Genomic DNA, 19,643 nt, shown 5'->3' on the forward strand with positions numbered 1-19,643 from the left:
ATTTATTTATTTTAAAAAAAATAAGTTTATCTATTTATTTTTTGCTGCGCACAGGCTTTCTCTAGTTGCCGCGAGCGGGGGCTACTCTTCACTGTGGTATGAGGGCTTCTCACTGTGGTGGTTTCTCTTGTTGCGGAGCACAGGCTCCAGGTGCGCAAGCTTCAGTAGTTGTGGCATGCAGGCTCAGTAGTTGTGGCTCATAGGCTCTAGAGAGCAGGCTCAGTAGTTGTGGCGCATGGGCTTAGTTGCTCTGCGGCATGTAGGATCTTCCCAGACCAGGGCTTGAACCTGTGCCCCCTGCATTGGCAGGAGGATTGTTAACTGCTGCGCCACCAGGGAAGTCCCTCATTGTTATTTAAATTTGCATTTCTCTGAGGTCTAATGATAGTAAGCATCTTCTCAAGTGCTTATTAGACACGTGCTTCTTTAGCGAAACGTCTTTAAAAAACTTTTGCCCATTTTGGAGGATTGCTTGTCTTGTTATTGTTAAATAAGAGTTCTTTATGTATTCTGCTTACAGATCCTTTGTTGGATATATGCATTATGATGATTTTCTCTCAGTTAATGGCTTCCTTTATTTTCTTGACAGTATTTTTTTTTTTCTTGGTACGCGGGCCTCTCACTGTTGTGGCCTCTCCTGTTGCGGAGCACAGGCTCCGGAAGCGCAGGCTCAGCGGCCATGGCTCACGGGCCCAGCTGCTCCGCGGCATGTGGGATCTTCCCGGACTGGGGCACGAACCCGTGTCCCCTGCATCGGCAGGTGGACTCTCAACCACTGCACCACCAGGGAAGCCCTTGACAGTATTTTTAAAGAGCAGAAATATTTAATTTTGAGGAAGTTCATTTTATCAACTTTTTCTTCTATACTTTGTATTTTTTGCATCCTATCGAAGAAATCTTTACCTACCCTAATGTCACCAAGATGTTCTCTACTGATAATTTTAGGATTTTAAATTACATTGTTAAGGCCTAAACCCTATTTTGATTTAATTTTTTTGTGGATGACGTGAGATAAGAGTGGAGTTTTATGGTTTTTACATATAAATATCAGATTGTTCCAGCAACAATTGTTGGAAAAAAACTATCCTTTCCCCCTATCGAATTACTTTGGCCCCTTTGTCAAAAGCCAGTGGGCTAGGTGACTTCCCTTGTGGTCCAGTGGATAAGACTCCACGCTCCCAATGCAGGGGGCCTGGGTTAGATCCCTGGTCAGGGAACTAGATTCCACATGCATGCCACGACTAAGGAGCCCGCCTGCCGCAACTAAGACCCGGTATAACCAAATAAATAAAGAAAGAAAAGCAAAAATGTTTTTTTTAAAAAAACAGTGGGCTATATATGGTCTCTACTCTGTTCAGTTGATCTATGTGTCTATATTTATACGCACACAACACTGTCTTGATTATAGTAGCTTTTTGGTATAATCTTAAAATTCAGTAATGTAAGTCTTCCAACTTTACCTTCTTTCAAAATGATTCTGATTATTCTAGATTCTTTGTAATTTCTTTTACGAATTTTAGAATTAATTTGACAGCTGATGGGATTCGGATTGGGGTTACATTGAATCTACAGATCAATTCTGGGGGGGTGATATTTTTAATAAGCTACCCCAAATATGGAAGCTTGGTATATTGAATATTTTAAGCTGAAGGAGTTTGAGAAAAATGGCTGAAGCAGGAAGGTCCCCCTAACCACCCCACTTCTCGCCTGACACAGTCATGAACCCCTCATGTGAGAGATGCCCTCCCTATACTCAGAGGAAAGGAGCGTCCTTATCTCTGAAGATAAAGGTATGCTGAGATGCTAACAGATAGGCCTTGCTAGGTTTCCTCCAGTTTTACCGCACGTACCATGTACCTTAACCTATCATACTCCTCCACACCTGTCCACCCTTCATCAAGCCTAGCATAAAAATACTCAGGTTTAACTATTTCTTCGGGTCTTCATTTCCTTATGAAGACTCCCACGTTATGTAAAACTTACATGAAATAAATTTGTATGCCTGTCTTTTGTTAATCTTTTTTCTGTTGGTTTAATTTTCAGACTCTAAGAGGATCAAGAAAAACTTTTTCTTCCCCTCCAGTTTCTGGTGCCCACACAGGAACTCCTTCAGCTGGGAACACCTTGCTGAGTCTGCTGTAATAAAGAGATCTTGGACCTCTGACAAAACCCAACAGAGGTAAGAATTCTTACCTCATTAATCTCAGATCTCTACCTGTGGGGACCTGTCAAGTGAAGGTGGTAAGAGTCTTTCCCTTTCCAAATTCAGATTAGCAGGAGAGAAACATTTGAAACAATTAGTTCTCCGGATTATGACTCTGGTTAATATTTGGTTTGAGGGTACCCACTGGTTGTCAATCCTTTCCCTCCTAGGAAAGGATTGCTTTCCTGTTTGTTTCTCTTTCTGTGCCCTGAGAACTTGACTTGGTTTTCCCCATTAGGGCATGCAGGTTCTGCAGGTGCAGGGGCCAATTGTCAGATTAGGGGCCCCCAAAGTACAGAGGGGCAGAAATGTAGGTTTCACCCATTTTGCGGCTAGCATCCTAGAGGCTGTTGCCTGCTCTGGGGTGGAGGGTTGTCTAAGTCTTTCTATCTTTTGGCCATCTTTGGGAGTGGCTCTAGATATTGGGAGGGCTGCATCTTTTGCACTCTCTTTGAGGATGCACTTTGCATCCATGTTTTAGTCATAAAAGGCTTATTGGTTTTGGTTTCAAGTCACCTGATAGTCACTTTTTTTTTTTTAAGGAGCTACTTGGAAACTGGGTAAATGAAAAATCTTAAAGGGCTTCCCTGGTGGCACAGTGGTTAAAAATCCGCCTGCCAATGCAGGGGACACAGGTACGATCCCTGGTCCAGGAAGATCCCACATGCCACAGAGCAACTAAGCCCGTGTGCCACAACTACTGAGACCACACGCTGCAACTACTGAGCCCACGTGCTGCAACTACTGAAGCTCACGAGCCTAAGAGCCCGTGCTCCACAACAAGAGAAGCCATCGCAATGAGAAACCTGCACACTGCAATGAAGAGTAGACCCTGCTCGCCGCAACTAGAGAAAGCTCGCGCGCAGCAACAAAGACCCAAAGCAGCCAAAAAAAAACAAAAAAGAAACTTAAAAGATCTTCTCCACAGATATTAGTAAAGTGTTTTAGCCATCTGAGTGGGTAACCTTAACTTATTCCATCTGCCAGAAGCACAATTTGGATCCAAGTGTTCTTTTATGAACTAGTGAGTTTTATATTAATATACCTGACACATGGTTAAAATTTTAAAGCAAAAGCTGTAAGATCTCTGTATTTGTCTGCCTGTATGTTTGTGTATGTGTGTGTGTATGTGTGTGTGTGTGTGTGTATTATGTATAAGTGATATTTTTCTACCTCCAGATGGTATTACCATATTAATTTATAAAATCCCTTAAAGGAGTTCTATTCAAATTGGCTTAGAGATAAGTGAGTGCTCATATAAATTAAGTATTCCTAAAACTCTCAGAAATATAGACAATAACCCAAATTTTTTTTAAATTCATGTGATCTGGTGTAATTTTGATAAATAAAGTTAGTTTTCTAATTGTTGGTAAAATAAAAAATAGGCATGTCTTCAGAGTTGTCATTATTAAATATAACGCAGACATACAATTTTCTTCTACCTAGGTTTACTAGTCAAACAAACTTATATTATCTCTACTAGATGTTTAAGATTATAAAACTGTAGGGGACTTCCCTGGTGGTCCAGTGGTTAAGACTCCACGCTTCCAGTGCAGGGAGTGCAGGTTCCACCCATGGTTGGGGAAATAAGATCCTGCATGCCCCACAGCGTGGCCAAAGAAAAAAGATTATAAAATTATAAATCCAACCTATAAACAAAAGGTACAATTAGAAATGAATTGCTTAATGCATGTCAAGTACCATAGTGAAAAAGAGAGATAAGAACCATGTTTTTAGCTTCTTGCACTCTTTGCTTTTGTGATTTTTTTTGTTTTTTAAAATTTTCTTGGCCGCCACGGGGCATGTTGGATCCTAGCTCCCCAACCAAGGATCGAACATGCGCCCCCTGCATTGGAAGTGTGGAGTTTCAACCACTGGACTGCCAGGGAAGTCCATGTGGTATTTTTGAAACTTACCTGATTCTCGACAAATAAGTTGATGATTAGCTTTGTTTAAAGTCTCATGAAATTTTCCTTACTAATCTAAAAATAATTGTTAAGAAGAAGTGAATTCATAAAAAACTAAAAATATAGCTACCATATGATCCTGCAATCCCACTCCTAGGCATATATCCAGAGAAAAGCATAATTCAGAAAGATATATGCAACCCCAATGTTCAATACAACACTACAATAGCCAAGACATGGAAGCAACCTAAATGTCCATCGACAGATGAATAGATAAAGAAGATGTGGTATATATATATATATATATATATACACACACAATGGAATATTAGTCATAAAAAAAGAATTAAGTAATGCCATTTGTAGCAATATGGATGGCCCTAGAGATTATCATATTAAGTGAAGTAAGCCAGACAGAGAAAGACAAGTATCATATGATATTGTTTATACATGGAATCTTACAAAATGATACAAATGAACTTATTTACCGAGCAGAAAGAGACTCACAGACATAGAAAACAAACTTATGGTTACCAAAAGGGAAAGGGGATAGGGGTAGGGATAAATTAGGAGTTTGGTATTAACATATACACACTAATATATATAAAATAGATAACCAAAAAGGATCTACTGTATAGCACAGGGAACTATATTCAGTATCTTGTAATAGCCTATAATGGAAAAGAATCTAAAAAAGAATACATATATGTGTGTATATATATATACATATATAGAACTGAATCACTTTGCTGTACACCTGAAACTAACACAATATTGTAAATCAACTGTACTTCAATTTAAAAAAAAAAGAACAGAGACTTTCCTGGTGGTCCAGTGGTTAAGACTCCGTGCTCTCAGTGCAGGGGGCCCAGGTTTGCTCCCTGGTCAGGGAACTAGATCCTGCATGCCGCAACTAAAAATCCCACGTGCTGCAACTAACACACGGTGTGGCCAAATAAATAAATAAATATTTAAACAAAAACTTTAAAAAAGAACAAGTGAGTTAAAAAGATGTGAGATTAAAGTTTACAAATGAACTTTTCAATAATAATTATGTTCTATAATATATCTACTTAAAATAGTTTCAAAAACTTCTTGATATCTTAAAGTTCACTCAGTTAAGTTAATGATGGATATTAATTGAATATCTATATCATTTTCAAATAAGATACAATACTGAAACAATTGTTGAACATAGTTTATCTACTTGTGGCATTGTCTTTGTATCCAATATAGAGAAGCTACATATATTTGGGTCTGTTAATAAACATGAGAAGTTGTACTATGAAAAAGATATGCTTCTAGAATATTATAAAAATGGTATATTCATAAATTTGCTACAGAATGATAGTATGTGGCAAACAGTTCACAATTGCCTGGTTCATGGTTGAAGAGATTATTGGTCTGCTATTAACAAGAAATAGTTTTTAAAAAAGGAAAGGAAAGGAAAGGAAAGGGCGGGTGGGGGGAGGATTACTTTTTAAGTAATCTACCTGGGAAACCAAGGTTGTACATCTTAGAATAATTTCCTGTGCTTCACATTGTCTTTATCAGGTCTTTAATTACTGAAGAAAACCAAGTCTTCTTAATATTAAAGGAGCTACGTTTTGTTCACAACTATTTAGCCTTCTGCATTTGCCTTAAAAATCTTTTAATGCCACTTTGGTTAATAAGATAATTAAGTATTGTTTCATAAGCATCTGTGATCCTATCCAAGTGTTCAAACCTTTTGGCATTTTTGACAACTTCTAAAAATCAAATTCTTTTTTTTAATATTTATTTTTATTTATTTATCTATTGGGCTGCATCAGGTCTTTGTGGCACGCAGGATCTTCGTTGCGGCGCGTGGGCTTCTCTCTAGTTGTGGAGTGCAGGCTCCAGAGTGTGCAGGCTCAGTAGTCGCAGCGCATGGGCTTAGTTGCCCCTTGGCATGTGGAATCTTAGTTCCCTGACCAGGGATTGAACCTGCATCCCCTGCATTGGAAGGTGGATTCTTAACCACTGGACCACCACAGAAGTCCCCTGAAATTCTAAATAGAGTCTTTTTGACTTTGAACTAACTTTGAGATTTCCCAGAAGGCCTCTGGAAAAATCTAAAAAAAAAATTATCTCTCACCTTGTAACAGAGAGATGTTAATTAGGTTTATTTGGTATGTTAAATTACATTGGAAGCATTGTCAAATAACAAGTGATGAAAAATCCTCGGGTTATATGTGTATGAATATGTTACTAATACAAGTATTCCAGATTGCATGAAGTTCATAGAAATTTGTCAATACGCTCGTTGTCTAATCATTATCTTAAAATATTGTATCCCACAGAAATAACTCAATTTCCTTATGAAATGAACGCTCATAACATCTTTAATCATGGCCATTTTAAAGTATTTTGTCATTTACAGTTATTGATTCACTCTGATTCTTCTTCAAAAGTGTTTGCAAGCAGCTACTGTGAGAATGCCACTTGAATAACTTTGAGACCATGCCACTCGACTGAGTAAGAATTTCCAGAACAAATTAAGAAGCTGATGGATTCATAAAATGCTAATCTGAGATCAAGAAGAACAAGAATTAATTACATGGGGCTGAATGAACTGATCGGGATGATTGTAATTTTTTGATGACTTTTTGTTTGAAGCATTGCTGGTTCTTTAATGTTTTGTTTTCCAGATTCAAGGAAATATTTTTCCCTTTTTTTTAAGGTATCTATAACTTTGAGCAATTTGGTAAAGTATACCTTCTTCCCTACTTCATGGTTTATTTCATAAACTCTGAACTCCAGGTCAGTCAGCTTGGATATGTACTCTGGCTCTGGATATTAAAAGAGAATGCTCAAAAAGAGTCAACAGTTAGAAGATATATTGAAGGAAAACATCCACTTATAATAGCAAAAATAAATAAAGAGAACCTTCAGATGACCTTTTCATGTACGGGGATTAGTATTTAATTCATACCAGCAGAAAATACAGACCATATAACAATGGAATATTGCTCAGCCATAAAAAAGAATGAAATAATGCCATTTGCAGCAACGTGCGTGGACCTAGAGATTGTCATATTGACTGAAGTCAGACAGAGAAGGACAAATATCATATGATATTTGTGGGATCTAAAAAAAATGGTACAAATGAACTTATTTATACAACAGAGATGGAGTTACAGATGTAGAAAACAACCTGATGGTTCCAGGGGTGGAGGGATAAACTGGGAGTTTGGGATTGACATATACACACTACTATATATAAAATAAATAACTAATAAGGACCTACTGTATAGCACAGGGAACTCTACTCAATACTCTCTAATGACCTGTGTGGGAAAATAATCTAAAAAAGAGTGGATCTATGTATATGTATAACTGATTCACTTTGCTGCACAGCAGAAAGTAACACAACATTGTAAATCAACTATACTCCAATAAACTTTTTTTTTTAAAAAGGAAAATATAGACCAGAACCCTAACCCCAACCTCCTACCATGCCTTCCTATTTCAAGGAGTCACCACTTTCTGCACACCGGTCCTCAGCAGGTTGTCTCCCCTGGAAGTGGTACAAGTTGAGTCTAGGTCTGAGGATCAGTCAGCCTCCATTTTATAGTCTCTTTCTGTCTTCCCAAGTCTCCAAAGCCCACTTTAGCTTCCATATCACCAGCTACAGGTTCTTTATGGATACTGATTTTCCCACAATTAAAAGAGAAAGAGAATACACATGTTACTCTGAACTCTTAGCAATTGTCATGGAAACATTCCCACTTAAGGGCTATTCTCTCCATCTGGATTACAGAGTTCAAATGCACAGCAATTCTACATAGCAATTTGCCCATTTTGCCCAAGCCAATCACAGCCGCTATAGACATTTCTCCCCTTGAGCTGATACTACCAGAACCACCCCAACCCTTTAGCAAGAAGTTTCTTTCTTCCAGACATTCTCATCAACCAATGTGAACAATGAGGCATTTTCCTCTCAATCTCCTGCCTTCATCCTGTATATCTATCTGCCCAGGAAATTTAGACCATCCTCTAGTATCCTTTCCAATTTAGTTTTATGTCCTAGCAATCCACTGTTTTAAATTCAGCAGAGACCTCAGAGAGGCTTTCTGCACACAATTTAAAGCTCTAGCTGCAGGATGATCTGACTCTCAGATTACAGTCTAGGGGTTTTGTAATGAGCCAGTACTGCAGATGTTAACTGTATGAAATGAAATTTAAATTAAAAATGTATTTTCTGGGACTTCCCTGCTGGTGCAGTGGTTAAGAATCTGCCTGCCAATGCAGGGGACACGGGTTCGAGCCCTGGTCCGGGAAGATCCCACATGCCGCAGAGCAACTAAGTCCATGAGCCACAACCCCACGTGCCTAGAGCCCGTGCTCTACAACAAAGAGAAGCCACCGCAATGAGAAGCCCACACACTGCGACAAAGAGTAGCCCCTACTCGACACAACTAGAGGAAGCCCGTGCACAGCAACGAGGACCCAACGCAGCCAAAAAAAAAAAATATGCATTTTCTACTAATTTTTAAATTTATTGTGAAATATAGCATAAAACTGTTGTGTATAACATTATTTACAGTATAAAGAACAACGAAAAATACACTGTGTACTAAAGAAGAAATCAGCCCCTTCATAATCAACAGAACTCTGTTACATATTATAAGAGTTAAAAACATAGCTAACAACAACAACAAAAATACTATTGCCTTCAACAACCATAATGACCCCTTTATCCTTTCCATTCTCCTGAGTGAACAGCGTAACTTCCTCTGTTTTCAAAATGTGTATTTAAATGTGTTTCCAAATGTACTCGTCTTTGGGAGTGTGTATAGTTGTGAGCTCAAGGTCCTTCCCACTGAATGGATCCCAAAGAAATTCCATTGAATCTGTAGATCAATTTGGAGAGTATTGCCATCTTACAATATTAAATCTTCCAATCCATGAATATGGGATGTCTTCCCACTTATTTAGGTCTTCTTAAATTTCTTTCAACAATATTTTATAGTTTTCAGAGTACAAGTTTTATACTTGTTTTATTAACTTTATTTCTAAGTATTTTATTCTTTTTGATGTTGTTGTACATGGAATTGTTACTTAATTTAATTTTCAGACTGTTCCTTGCTAGGGTAGAAACATAATTGATTTTTGCATATTGAGCTAATTTTTTGTTTAAGTGTAATCTTTAGGATTTTCTATATACAAGATCATGTCATCTGTGAATGAGATTGTTTTACCTTTCCCTCTCCAATCTGGATGATTTTCACTTGCTTGCTTATTGCCCTGGTTAAACCCTCCTAAAATGCATATGGATTTTCAAGGGACCCCAAATAGCCAAAAACAATACTGAAAAAGAAGAACAAACCTGGAGGACTCACACTTCCTGATTTCAAATCTTACTACAAAGCTACAGTACTCAAAACAGTGTGGTACTGGTATAAAGACAGATATATAGACCAATGGAATAGAATAGAGAGCCCACAAATAAATCCTTGCATGTATAATAATAATATAATAATTTTTGACAAGGGTGCCAAGGTCATTCAATGGGGGAACACATTCTTTTCAACGAATGGTGCTGGATAGCCACATGCAAAAGAACAAATTGAACCTTTACCTAATACCATATACAAAATTCACACAAGGAACTTCCCTGGTGGTGCAGTGGGTAAAACTCTGCGCTCCCAACGCAGGGGGGCTGGGTTTGATCCCTGGTCAGGGAATTAGATCCCACACGCATGCTGCAACTCAGAATCCGCATGCTTCAAGTAAGAAGTCTGCATGCCACAACTAAATGTCCCGCACGCCGCAACTAAGACCCAGCGCAACATAAATAAATAAATAAATAAATTTTTAAAATTCACACAAAATGGATCCATGACCTAAATGTAAGACCTAAAACCATAAAAGTCTTAGGAGATACAAAGAGCAAAACTTCATAATGTTGGACTTGGCAATGATTTCTCAGATATGACACCAAAGGCATAGGTAACAAAAGAAAAATAAACAAATTGGACTTTATGAAAATGAAAAAAACTGTGGATCAAAAGACATTATCAACAGAGTTAAAAAGTCAACCCACAGAAAGGGAATAAATATTTGCAAATTATATATCTGATAAAGAATTAATATTCAGAACATATGTGAATTCCCCAAATTTCTATATTTGACTTTTAATTCATTCCACTGTGGTCAGAAAACTTACGTAGCATGTTGCAATTCTTTTAAGCATTTTGAGACTTGCCCTGTGGCCTAAAATGTGGTGTATCCTAGAGGATGTTTCATGTGCACTTGAGAAGAATATGTATTCTAGTGTTTTTTCATGGAGTGTTCTATGGACATTTTTGAGGTCTAGTGGGTTTAAATTGTTTTTCAATTCTTCTGTTACCTTGTGGAACATCTGTCTAGTTGTTCTATCCATTATTGGAAGTGGGGTATTGACATCTCCAGCTATTACTATTGAGTTGTCTATTTGTCCCTTCAATTTTATCAGTTTTGCTTCATGTATTTTGGGGCTCTGTTCTTAGATGCATATCCTAATGGATTGACCCTTTTGTCATTGTAAAATGTCCCTTTTTATCTCTAGTAACTCTTTTTTTTAAAGTCTGTTGTGTCTGAGATTGGTAAAACCACTCCAGCTTTCTTATGGTTGCTGTTTGCACACATATCTTTTCTCACTCTTTTATTTTCAAGTTATTTGTATCTCTGAATCTGAAGTGTGTCTCCTGTAGTCACCATATAATTGGATCTTTTTTAATCTAGTCTGTCAATCTCTGCCTTTGATTGGATTGTTTAATTCATTCATATTTAATATTATTATTGATATACCTGATTTACATTTGCTTTTTTACTTTTTGTTTCCTATATGTCCCATCTCTCTTTCCCTCTATTCCTCTTTTACCTCTTTCTTTTGCATTAAATGAATATGTTCTTATGTAAAATTTTAATTCCAGTAATGATTTTTTTCACTGTGTGTTTTCATTATGTTCCTTGTGGTTACACCAGGACTTACAATATGTATCTTAACTAATCAGAATATTTCAAATGTATTCTAACTTAATTCTAGTAAGATGTAGAAATGTTGCTCCTATATAGCTCTATTTCCTTTTCCTCCATTTTGTGCTATTATTGTTAAACATATTATATCTATATGTGTTACAAGTCCAAAAATACACTGTTATAATTGTTACTTCATATAATTTTATGTCTTGTAAGGAAACTGAGAGGAGAGAAAGTACATATAGAGTTTGTTATACTAACCTTCTTATTTACCATTTCTAATTCTCTTCATTTGCTCCTGTGGAATTGAGTTACCATCTGGTATCATTTCCTTACTCCAAGGCAGCTTTGCTCCCATCATATCTTTTGTGCTGTTGTTGTCAAATATTTTACATTTCTATATGCTCTAGGCCCAATAATACATATATATATATATACACACACACATATATACACTGCTTTTATAAATTGCTTTTAAAATTAGTTAAGAGAAGAAAGTAGAAGAAATAGGCACTTCTGCTGTCTTTTATCATTACTTAACATTTACTGGTGCTATTTATTTTTTCATGTGGACTCGAGTTACATTCTGAGGTCATTTGCTCTTAGCCAAAGAACTTCTTTTAGTGTTTCTTAGCAAGTGGCTGTTAGACAACAACTCTCTCAGTTTTTTTTTATCTGAAAACCTCTGTATTATGTCTTCACTTGTGAAAGAGAGCTTTGCTGGATATAAGGTTCTTGTTTGACAGTGTTTTTTCCCAGCACTTTGAATATGTTATCCCACTGCCTTCTGGCCCTCATTGTTTCTGATGAGGGGTCAACTGTTAATCCTTTGGGGTCTTCTTTTATGTGACGAGTAATTTTTCTCTTGTTCTTTCAAGATTTTCTCTTTGTCTTTTAGCATTTTTACTCTAATATGCCTGGGTATAGATCTCTTTGTTTTGTGTTCATCCTGCTAGGAGTCCATTAGCTTCTTCGATGTGTAGAATAATGTTTTTCATCAAATTTGGGTAGTTTTCAGCTATTTTTTCAGCTATTATAATTTTTATTGGAGTATAGTTGATTTACAATGTTGTGTTAGCTTCAGGTGTACAGCAAAGTGAGTCAGTTATACATATACATATATTCACTCCTTTTTAGATTCTTTTCCCATATAGGCCATTATAGAGTATTGAGTAGAGTTCCCTGTGCTATACAGTAGGTCCTTATTAGTTATCTGTTTTATATACAGTAATGTGTATATATCAATCCCAATTTATCCCTCCCCACCTCCTTCCCCCTTGATGACCATAAGGTTGTTTTCTACATCTGTGACTCTATTTCTGTTTTGTGAATAAGTTCATTTGCACCATCTTTTTAGATTCCACGTATAAGCAATACCATATGATATTTGTCTCAAAGGGATCTTTTAATTGGTTGTCTCAAAGGGATCTTTTGTCTCAAAGGGATCTTTTAATTGGTTGATTTTTTTTGCTTTGCTGTATACTCTTCGTTTCATAGATCTACACCAAGATGGTTCTGCTTCCCCACCACCTCCACTGCCAGAAAGAACCTTAGAGTCCTTCCTTCTTGCTGATACAGATTGTAAGGGCAGTACTCGCTCTCAAAAAAGTTATAAAAATGAGACAGTTAAAGGTTAACAATAAAGGTTAAACAATAAAGGAGGACCTAAATGGAAAATGTACAAAGAATTATTAAATTAGACAAAAACAATACATTTCAAAAACCCATAATGTATTGCAAAAATAATGCATAAAAAAGTCAAGCTAAGGGGCTTCCCTGGTGGTGCAGTGGTTAAGAATCCACCTGCCAATGCAGGGGACACATGTTCGAGCCCTGGTCCAGGAAGATCCCACATGTCGTGGAGCAACTAGGCCCATGTGCCACAACTACTGAGCCTGCGCTCTAGAGCCCGCAAGCCACAACTACTGAGCCCGCGTGTCACAACTGCTGAAGCCCACATGCCTAGAGCCTGTGCTCCGCAACAAGAGAGGCCACTGCGGTGAGAAGCCTGCACACCGCAACGAAGAGTAGCCCCCGCTCGCCGCAACTAGAGAAAGCCCGCGGACACCAACGAAGACCCAAAGCAGCCAAAAATAAATAAATAAATAAATTTATTTTTTTTAAAAAAAGTGAAGCTAAGAATTACTGAATATATACCTGTATATAATGCAAAGGCTTAAGAAGCTATGCAACAAAACCCTTTTTTTTTAAGGTATAATTTTCAGCTATTTTTTAAAAAAACTTTTTCCTGCTTCTTTTTCTCCTCCCCTTCCAGTATTTCTATTACATGCATGTTGATGACCTTAATGGTGTCCCACATTTCTTTGAGGTCCTATTCATTTTTTCTTATTGTTGTAAAATATACATAAAATTTACTATTTTAACCATCTTTAAACATACAATTCAGTGGTGTTAACTATATTCACAATGTGGTACAACCATCACTGCTATCCATTTCCAGAACTTTTTTTTATCATCCCAAACAGAAACTCTGTACCCATTAAAAAAGTACTCCCCATTCCCCCCTTCCTTTGCCTCTGTTAACCTCTATTATTTTTTCTGTCTCTATGTCTGCTCAACTTTTAAACTTTAACCACAACAGTTGCATTTTTAATCAGACTTTCATGTAGGGAAGGAGGGGCAATTCTTTGGCTTAAAAATATAATTTAAAGAAAATAACTGCCTAGGGGAAAAAATAGAAAAATATAAGCAATTGGCCACAGGTGGAGGTTGGAATGGTGATGATTCATCTCACCCTGAAGTAACTCCAGATACTCCAGGATATCTATGTTTATCAGTAGGACAAATCTCAGCTTAATTAACAAAGGTAAAATATGTGAAATTAGTTGATTCCCTTATCTGACCACACAGCATAGATGAATGCTTGCAAGGGCAAGCCTGGGGAAGGGAATGGTGCCTGAGTATGTTGTCTGCTGGTGTTCCCAAAGATTATGGGCCTCAAAGTTTGCGGTTTCAAGGAATTGCTATTTATATCAATTGTTCGTGGTAAGATGATAAGATGATTAAGACTCCTTTGCACAAGATTTAACCTGTTCTTCAAATAACACATTGGTCAGCCATGGAGAGAAACTCCTTGTATAATCAAAATCATTTCAAAGCATGTCACCAGAAGTGCATTGAAAAATTATTAGAGCACTTGTACCTCCTGAGCCTGATAGGCATGGTAAATAGCATCCTCTTCAGGACTGAGGGAGAGTATATGTCTCTCTGAATGTCCAATGTGGAGAACCTTTTTTAGCAAGAGTGGCTAAAGAGTACCTGCTCCTGTGACACAACAGGAAATATATATATTTGATCTTTAACCCTGGTTCTTTTTTTTTAAAATAAATGTATTTATTTGTTTTTATTTTTGGCTGTGTTGGGTCTTCGTTGCTGTGCTCGGGCTTTCTCTAGTTGCGGCGAGCAGGGGCTACTCTTCGTTGCGGTGCGCAGGCTTCTCACTGTGGTGGCTTCTCTTGTTGCGGAGCACGGGCTCTAGGCATGCGGGCTTCAGTAGTTGTAGCTCGTGGGGTCTAGAGTGCAGGCCCAGTAGTTGTGGCGCATGGGCTTAGTTGCTCTGTGGCATGTGGGATCTTCCCAGACTGGGGATCGAACCCGTGTCCCCTGCATTGGCAGGCGGATTTTTAACCACTGCGCCACCAGGGAAGCCCTATCCTTGGTTTTTGACACAGAGCTCCTAAATGGCTTGGAACACCCTGAGGGATGGGAGTGTCTTTTTTTCTAATGAAGTGTTTCTTGGCAGGGCCCTAGATGGCTTCAGGTTGGGGCCTTGTCACCAGAAAGAAAAGCATGATTAGGGTTAGAACTTTCAGGCTCACCTCCTAACATCTGGGGAGGGGAAAGGGACTGGTGATTGAATCAATCAACAATAGCCAATGATTTCATCGATCATACCTTTGGAATGAACCCTTAATAAAACCCCTTAAAGGATGGAGTTCAAAGAGCTTGCAGCATGGGAGATCCATGCCTCTCCCCAAGCCCACCACTTTGCCCTATGTGTCTCTCCCATCTGGATGTTCCCCAGTTATATCCTTTATAATAAACCAGTAATAATAAGTAAAGTACTTTCCTGAGTTCTGTGAGTCATTCTAGCAAATAATCAAACCTGAGGAGAGGGTTATGGGAACCCCCAACTTATAGCTGGGGTTGGTCCAAAGTTCAGGAGGCCAGGGACTTGTAACTGACATCTGAAGTGGAGGACCACCTAGTGGGACTGAGCCCTTAAATCTGTGGAATCTGATGCTGATTCCAGGTAGTTAGTGTCAGTAAGCTGAAGAAATGGTGTTGGAAAAGACACCACATATTTCTTTGTTTGTTTGTTTATTGGCTGCGTTGGGTCTCCGTTGCTGCATGTGGGCTTTCTCTAGCTGCGGCAAGTGGGGGCTACTCTTCGTTGCGGTGCGCGGGCTTCTCATTGCAGTGGCTTCTCTTGTTGTGGAGCACGGGCTCTAGGCGCACGGGCTTCAGTAGTTGTGGCACGTGGGCTCAGTAGTTGTGGCACACGGGCTGAGTAGTTGTGGCTCGCAGGCTCTAGAGTGCAGGCTCAGTAGTTGTGGCGCACGGGCTTGGTTGCTCCGGAGCATGTGGGATCTTCCTGGACCAGGGATCGAACTCGGGTCGCCTGAATTGGCAGGCGGATTCTTAACCACTGCACCACCAGGGAAGTCCACCACATACTTCTTGTCAGGAGGAAAAAAACCTCTTACTTGGTGTCAGAAGTGTTGAGGATAAAAACAGCAAAGAATCTCCTTTACACATCTGCCAGAAGAAGAAATAATTTCTTTATTTTCATGTTCAGGTTCTACGCATTTTATGGGCAATAATGTGAAAATATTTCCTTTTTTTTTTCTGTCTATTTTTTTTTCCCACGATGGTCTGCACAAATTCTAATGCCTCTCCAGGCATCAGTGGACAAGAAACATAGTATTTTTAGGAAGGTGTGGGCCTTTTATGGTTTTATTTTGGATATGTATTATAAAAGCCTAGAAAACAGCCTCTGTTTTCTAGAAAACCCAAAGCCTGCAAAAGCCCTAAGTCCCTTGTAAGTTTATTATCAAACACAGTCACTTCCAGACTCTGGAAGAATAAAAGCTACACACCAGGGATTCCCTGGTGGTGCAGTGGTTAAGAATCCACCTGCCAATGCAAGGGACACAGGTTCGAGCTCTGGTCCAGGAAGATCCCACATGCTATGGAGCAACTAAGCCCATGCGCCACAACTACTGAGCCCACGCGCCACAACTACTGAAGCTCGTGTGCACTAGAGCCCATGCTCCAGAACAAGAGAAGCCACAACAATGAGAAGCCCGTGCACCACAACAAAGAGTAGCCCCCAGTCGCCTCAACTAGAGAAAGCCCATGCACAGCAACGAAGACCCAACACAGCCAAAAATTAATTAATTAATTAATTTAAAAAAAAAAGCTACACACCATTTCCTCCACTCATGTGTATGGTTGGCTTCACACAGATGATAAAACTACTTCACCCTATGAACTGTTCTGTCACCGGTTCGTGGTGTTCACTGGGTCTTGAGCCCTGCCTTCGCCACAGTGCACGTCCCTTCCAGATCATTCCTTCTTCCATTTGGGATGTGAAGCCAGACAGCCTTGGTTCCTTCTTAGCGTCTGCCACTATGTGAGCTGTGTGATCTAAGATACATCACTTACCCTCTCCAGGTGCTAACTTCCTCATACGTACAACGTACAATGCAGGGAGTGTGTGACATATCTCATCAGAAGTCTGAAGTCCAGGACTTTTCTCTCTAGCCTTTGCCCTTTGCCCCTCTTCCAGATCATGACTTTGCTTTTGCATAAGCCGTAGCTGCTGGAGGATGCAAGAGTCATCAGAACATAACCGCTTTTGGATGAGCTGGACGTGGAAGGGTGCTGACAGGAGCAGATTACGTTTTCTTCGATAACTGTCATTCACCCCGTTCTGCTGAATTGTTCTGCCCTGACTCAGATAAGTCTCAAGCAGAGCTCAGAGCCTTTCAGTTTCTCTTGGTCACTAACCAAATTAATTCCCTTTATGTGGGTATTTAAAACTGCAGTCTGATCCCAATAAACATGATATTGTCTCACTGGACTAAAAGCTTCTTTCCGCTTTCTACCGGTCAGGCCTGATTTAGGCTTAGATGTTTACAATGGAAAAGGGCCGGGAGGAGGATGTTTTCTGTTTCTTCTCTCTTCCTGGCTTTTCCTCTGCCCCCTCTTGCAGGACTCTGTGGCATCTAACTTGGGGGAGAGGAGGGTGGGGAGATGGAGGGGTGGTGATAAGGCAGATTTTTTTAAAAAAGGACAGAGTTCCACATTACCGGTACAATTTTCCTCTGTTACGCCAGCAACCATGAAGGTGCAAATCCAGCCCTTGTCAAATGGTGGTAATCTGGCTCACCTTGCCTGATTCACTTACTGGCAAAGCCACAACGTGCAGAGACCCTCTGTCCACAGACAGCTCCCGAGTACCTCTCACCTTTAGGCATCGTCAGGCCCGAGCCGGAGACCAGCGTCGTGTGTCCCCAGACACAAAAGTCAAGTTCTAGGGTTGGTTCCATGAAACCCTCCTCACTTGGCCGGGATTAACAAAGCGTGCAGAGAAGAGACGCCCAGCCCACCACCAACTCACTCTAAAGAAATTCTATTACCTTCCTTTTTTTTTTTTCCAATGATTTAATTTTTTTTTCTTTATTTTATTTTATTTTTTTGGCCACGCCATGCAGCTTATGGGATCTTAGTTCCCAGACCAGGGATTGAGCCCCGGCCCCCAGCAGTGAAAGTGTCAAGTCCTAACAACTGGACTGCCAAGCAATTCCCCTCTCTTACCTTTCAGGATTAGTCTCTTTGATTCTTCTTACACTCCAGGGGGGTGATAAGCTAATAATAGCAAAATGTATTCATCATCTTTGAGCATGACCTACGTGGCACATCTGATCCCCTCCTGTTCACAGTTTTGGAGCCTCTGATAAAACTCTTAAACAAAAGGAAAGCCAAATTTGTATCCAGCTCTAATATACTTAGGATTATACTTCTAAACTTGCTGCCTAGAGATATTCTCACAAAACCTATCACACAGTCCACAAGTTTGAATTCCCTCTCTCTGATTTCATATCTGCAGGTGAGCAGAGACTTGACATTGATTCCTGCATACACTGAAAATGCATACGTATTTTTCTGTGGTACCAGACTATCAGGAAGCAAAGGCGTCTGGCTCCTTTCACCAGAAACAAGTGAAAGCCCACGTGAGTGGGAGGCAGAGTCATGCTTGCAGGACTTTCTCCTAAGATTCCCTCCTGACACACTGATTTTTTGCTTTAACTTACAGCCTGTGTCTCTTCAATGCCTCTAGGGTTGACAGAAAGAAATACATTTGGGAAATATGATGGCCTTTTCCACCAGTCTGCTCCTTCAGCCATTTTGCCACAAGAGTAGTTTCTTCTAAAGTGTTTTTCTACAGAAAAGTATCACTTTACCCCTATTTTCCAAATAGTGACATAGGTGAAAGAAGACGCAAGCAACTCTGCTCTGTATCTTCTGTAGCGTGCATGGACCCATCATAGGTCAGCATTTTTTGCTTATAGTAACATCACTTCAAAGGCCAACCTGAACTGGTTGTACGCTTTTCTTTTTTTTTTTTGTTTTTGTTTTGGTCTTTGCATTTAAAAATATAATTTTATTTTTATTTATTTTTTAAATTAATTTTTATTGGAGTATAGTTGCTTTACAATGTTATATTAGCTTCTACTTACAGCAAAGTGAATCAGCTATACATATACATATATCCCCTCTTTTTTGGATTTCCTTTGTATTTAGGTTGTACACTTTTCTTATTTGAAAACTCGTTCTTATTGCTGAATCAAAGTTTATGCAGTCGGTGAGTTTGTGCTAGAAAATACTACTACAGGCACCAATCTGTCATCTGCTGCTAATCTCTCCAAAGTGAGTCTGAAAATGTTTCAGCATAAACTTTGATTCAGCAATAAGAACAAGTTTTCAAATAAGAAAAGTGTACAACCTAAATGCAAAGGAAATCCAAAAAGTTGCTTTACAATGTTGGATTAGCTTCTGCTTACAGCAAAGTGAATCAGCTATATGTATACATATGTCCCCTCCTTTTTGGATTTCCCTGGTCTGTTAAGATGTCTGCTTCTGTTTGTGTTACACCCAGCTGTTAGGTTTCTCTAATTGCTGGCTGATAGCTCTATTATTTTTGGTAATGTCCTTGAGCATAATTTGCTCCAAAATCTGATCCAGTTAAATTTGAGTCCCCTTCCAGGGATACAAGCAAATTGAAGTGAGGATAAATGAGGGCCCAGTATTCTCAGTCTGCCGCAACTGTTGTAGAGCCTCCACCCTATGAGATGGCTGAGTGGATGAATGGACCCTTGACTTCCTGGCTACATTCTCCTGGAATTTAGCCTCTGCAACATGGAACTGAGGTGAGGGGCTTGAGGTGGAAGCATGAGAAATGCTGGCAACCTGCCCCTCCTGGGAGGACACCATAGCCCTTGACTGGGAGCTGGGGGAATAGG

At 39.3% G+C, this 19,643-nt stretch overlaps 1 protein-coding gene and 1 long non-coding RNA gene across 3 annotated transcripts in view; one reads left to right on the forward strand and one right to left on the reverse strand.

Annotated features, from left to right (window-relative positions):
* The window catches only part of TP53BP2 (tumor protein p53 binding protein 2), a 215,884-nt gene that overhangs the window by 175,550 nt on the left and 20,691 nt on the right, over positions 1 to 19,643 (reverse strand). The gene's annotated exons all lie outside the window — the stretch shown is intronic.
* On the forward strand, positions 1,950 to 4,906 carry LOC141278002 (uncharacterized). Its single transcript, XR_012330048.1, has 2 exons — positions 1,950 to 2,179; positions 2,746 to 4,906. It is a non-coding gene; the product is annotated as an uncharacterized lncRNA (long non-coding RNA).

The sequence above is a fragment of the Tursiops truncatus genome, chromosome 1 (assembly GCF_011762595.2).
Source record: "Tursiops truncatus isolate mTurTru1 chromosome 1, mTurTru1.mat.Y, whole genome shotgun sequence".
In the NCBI taxonomy this organism is placed as follows: domain Eukaryota; kingdom Metazoa; phylum Chordata; class Mammalia; order Artiodactyla; family Delphinidae; genus Tursiops; species Tursiops truncatus.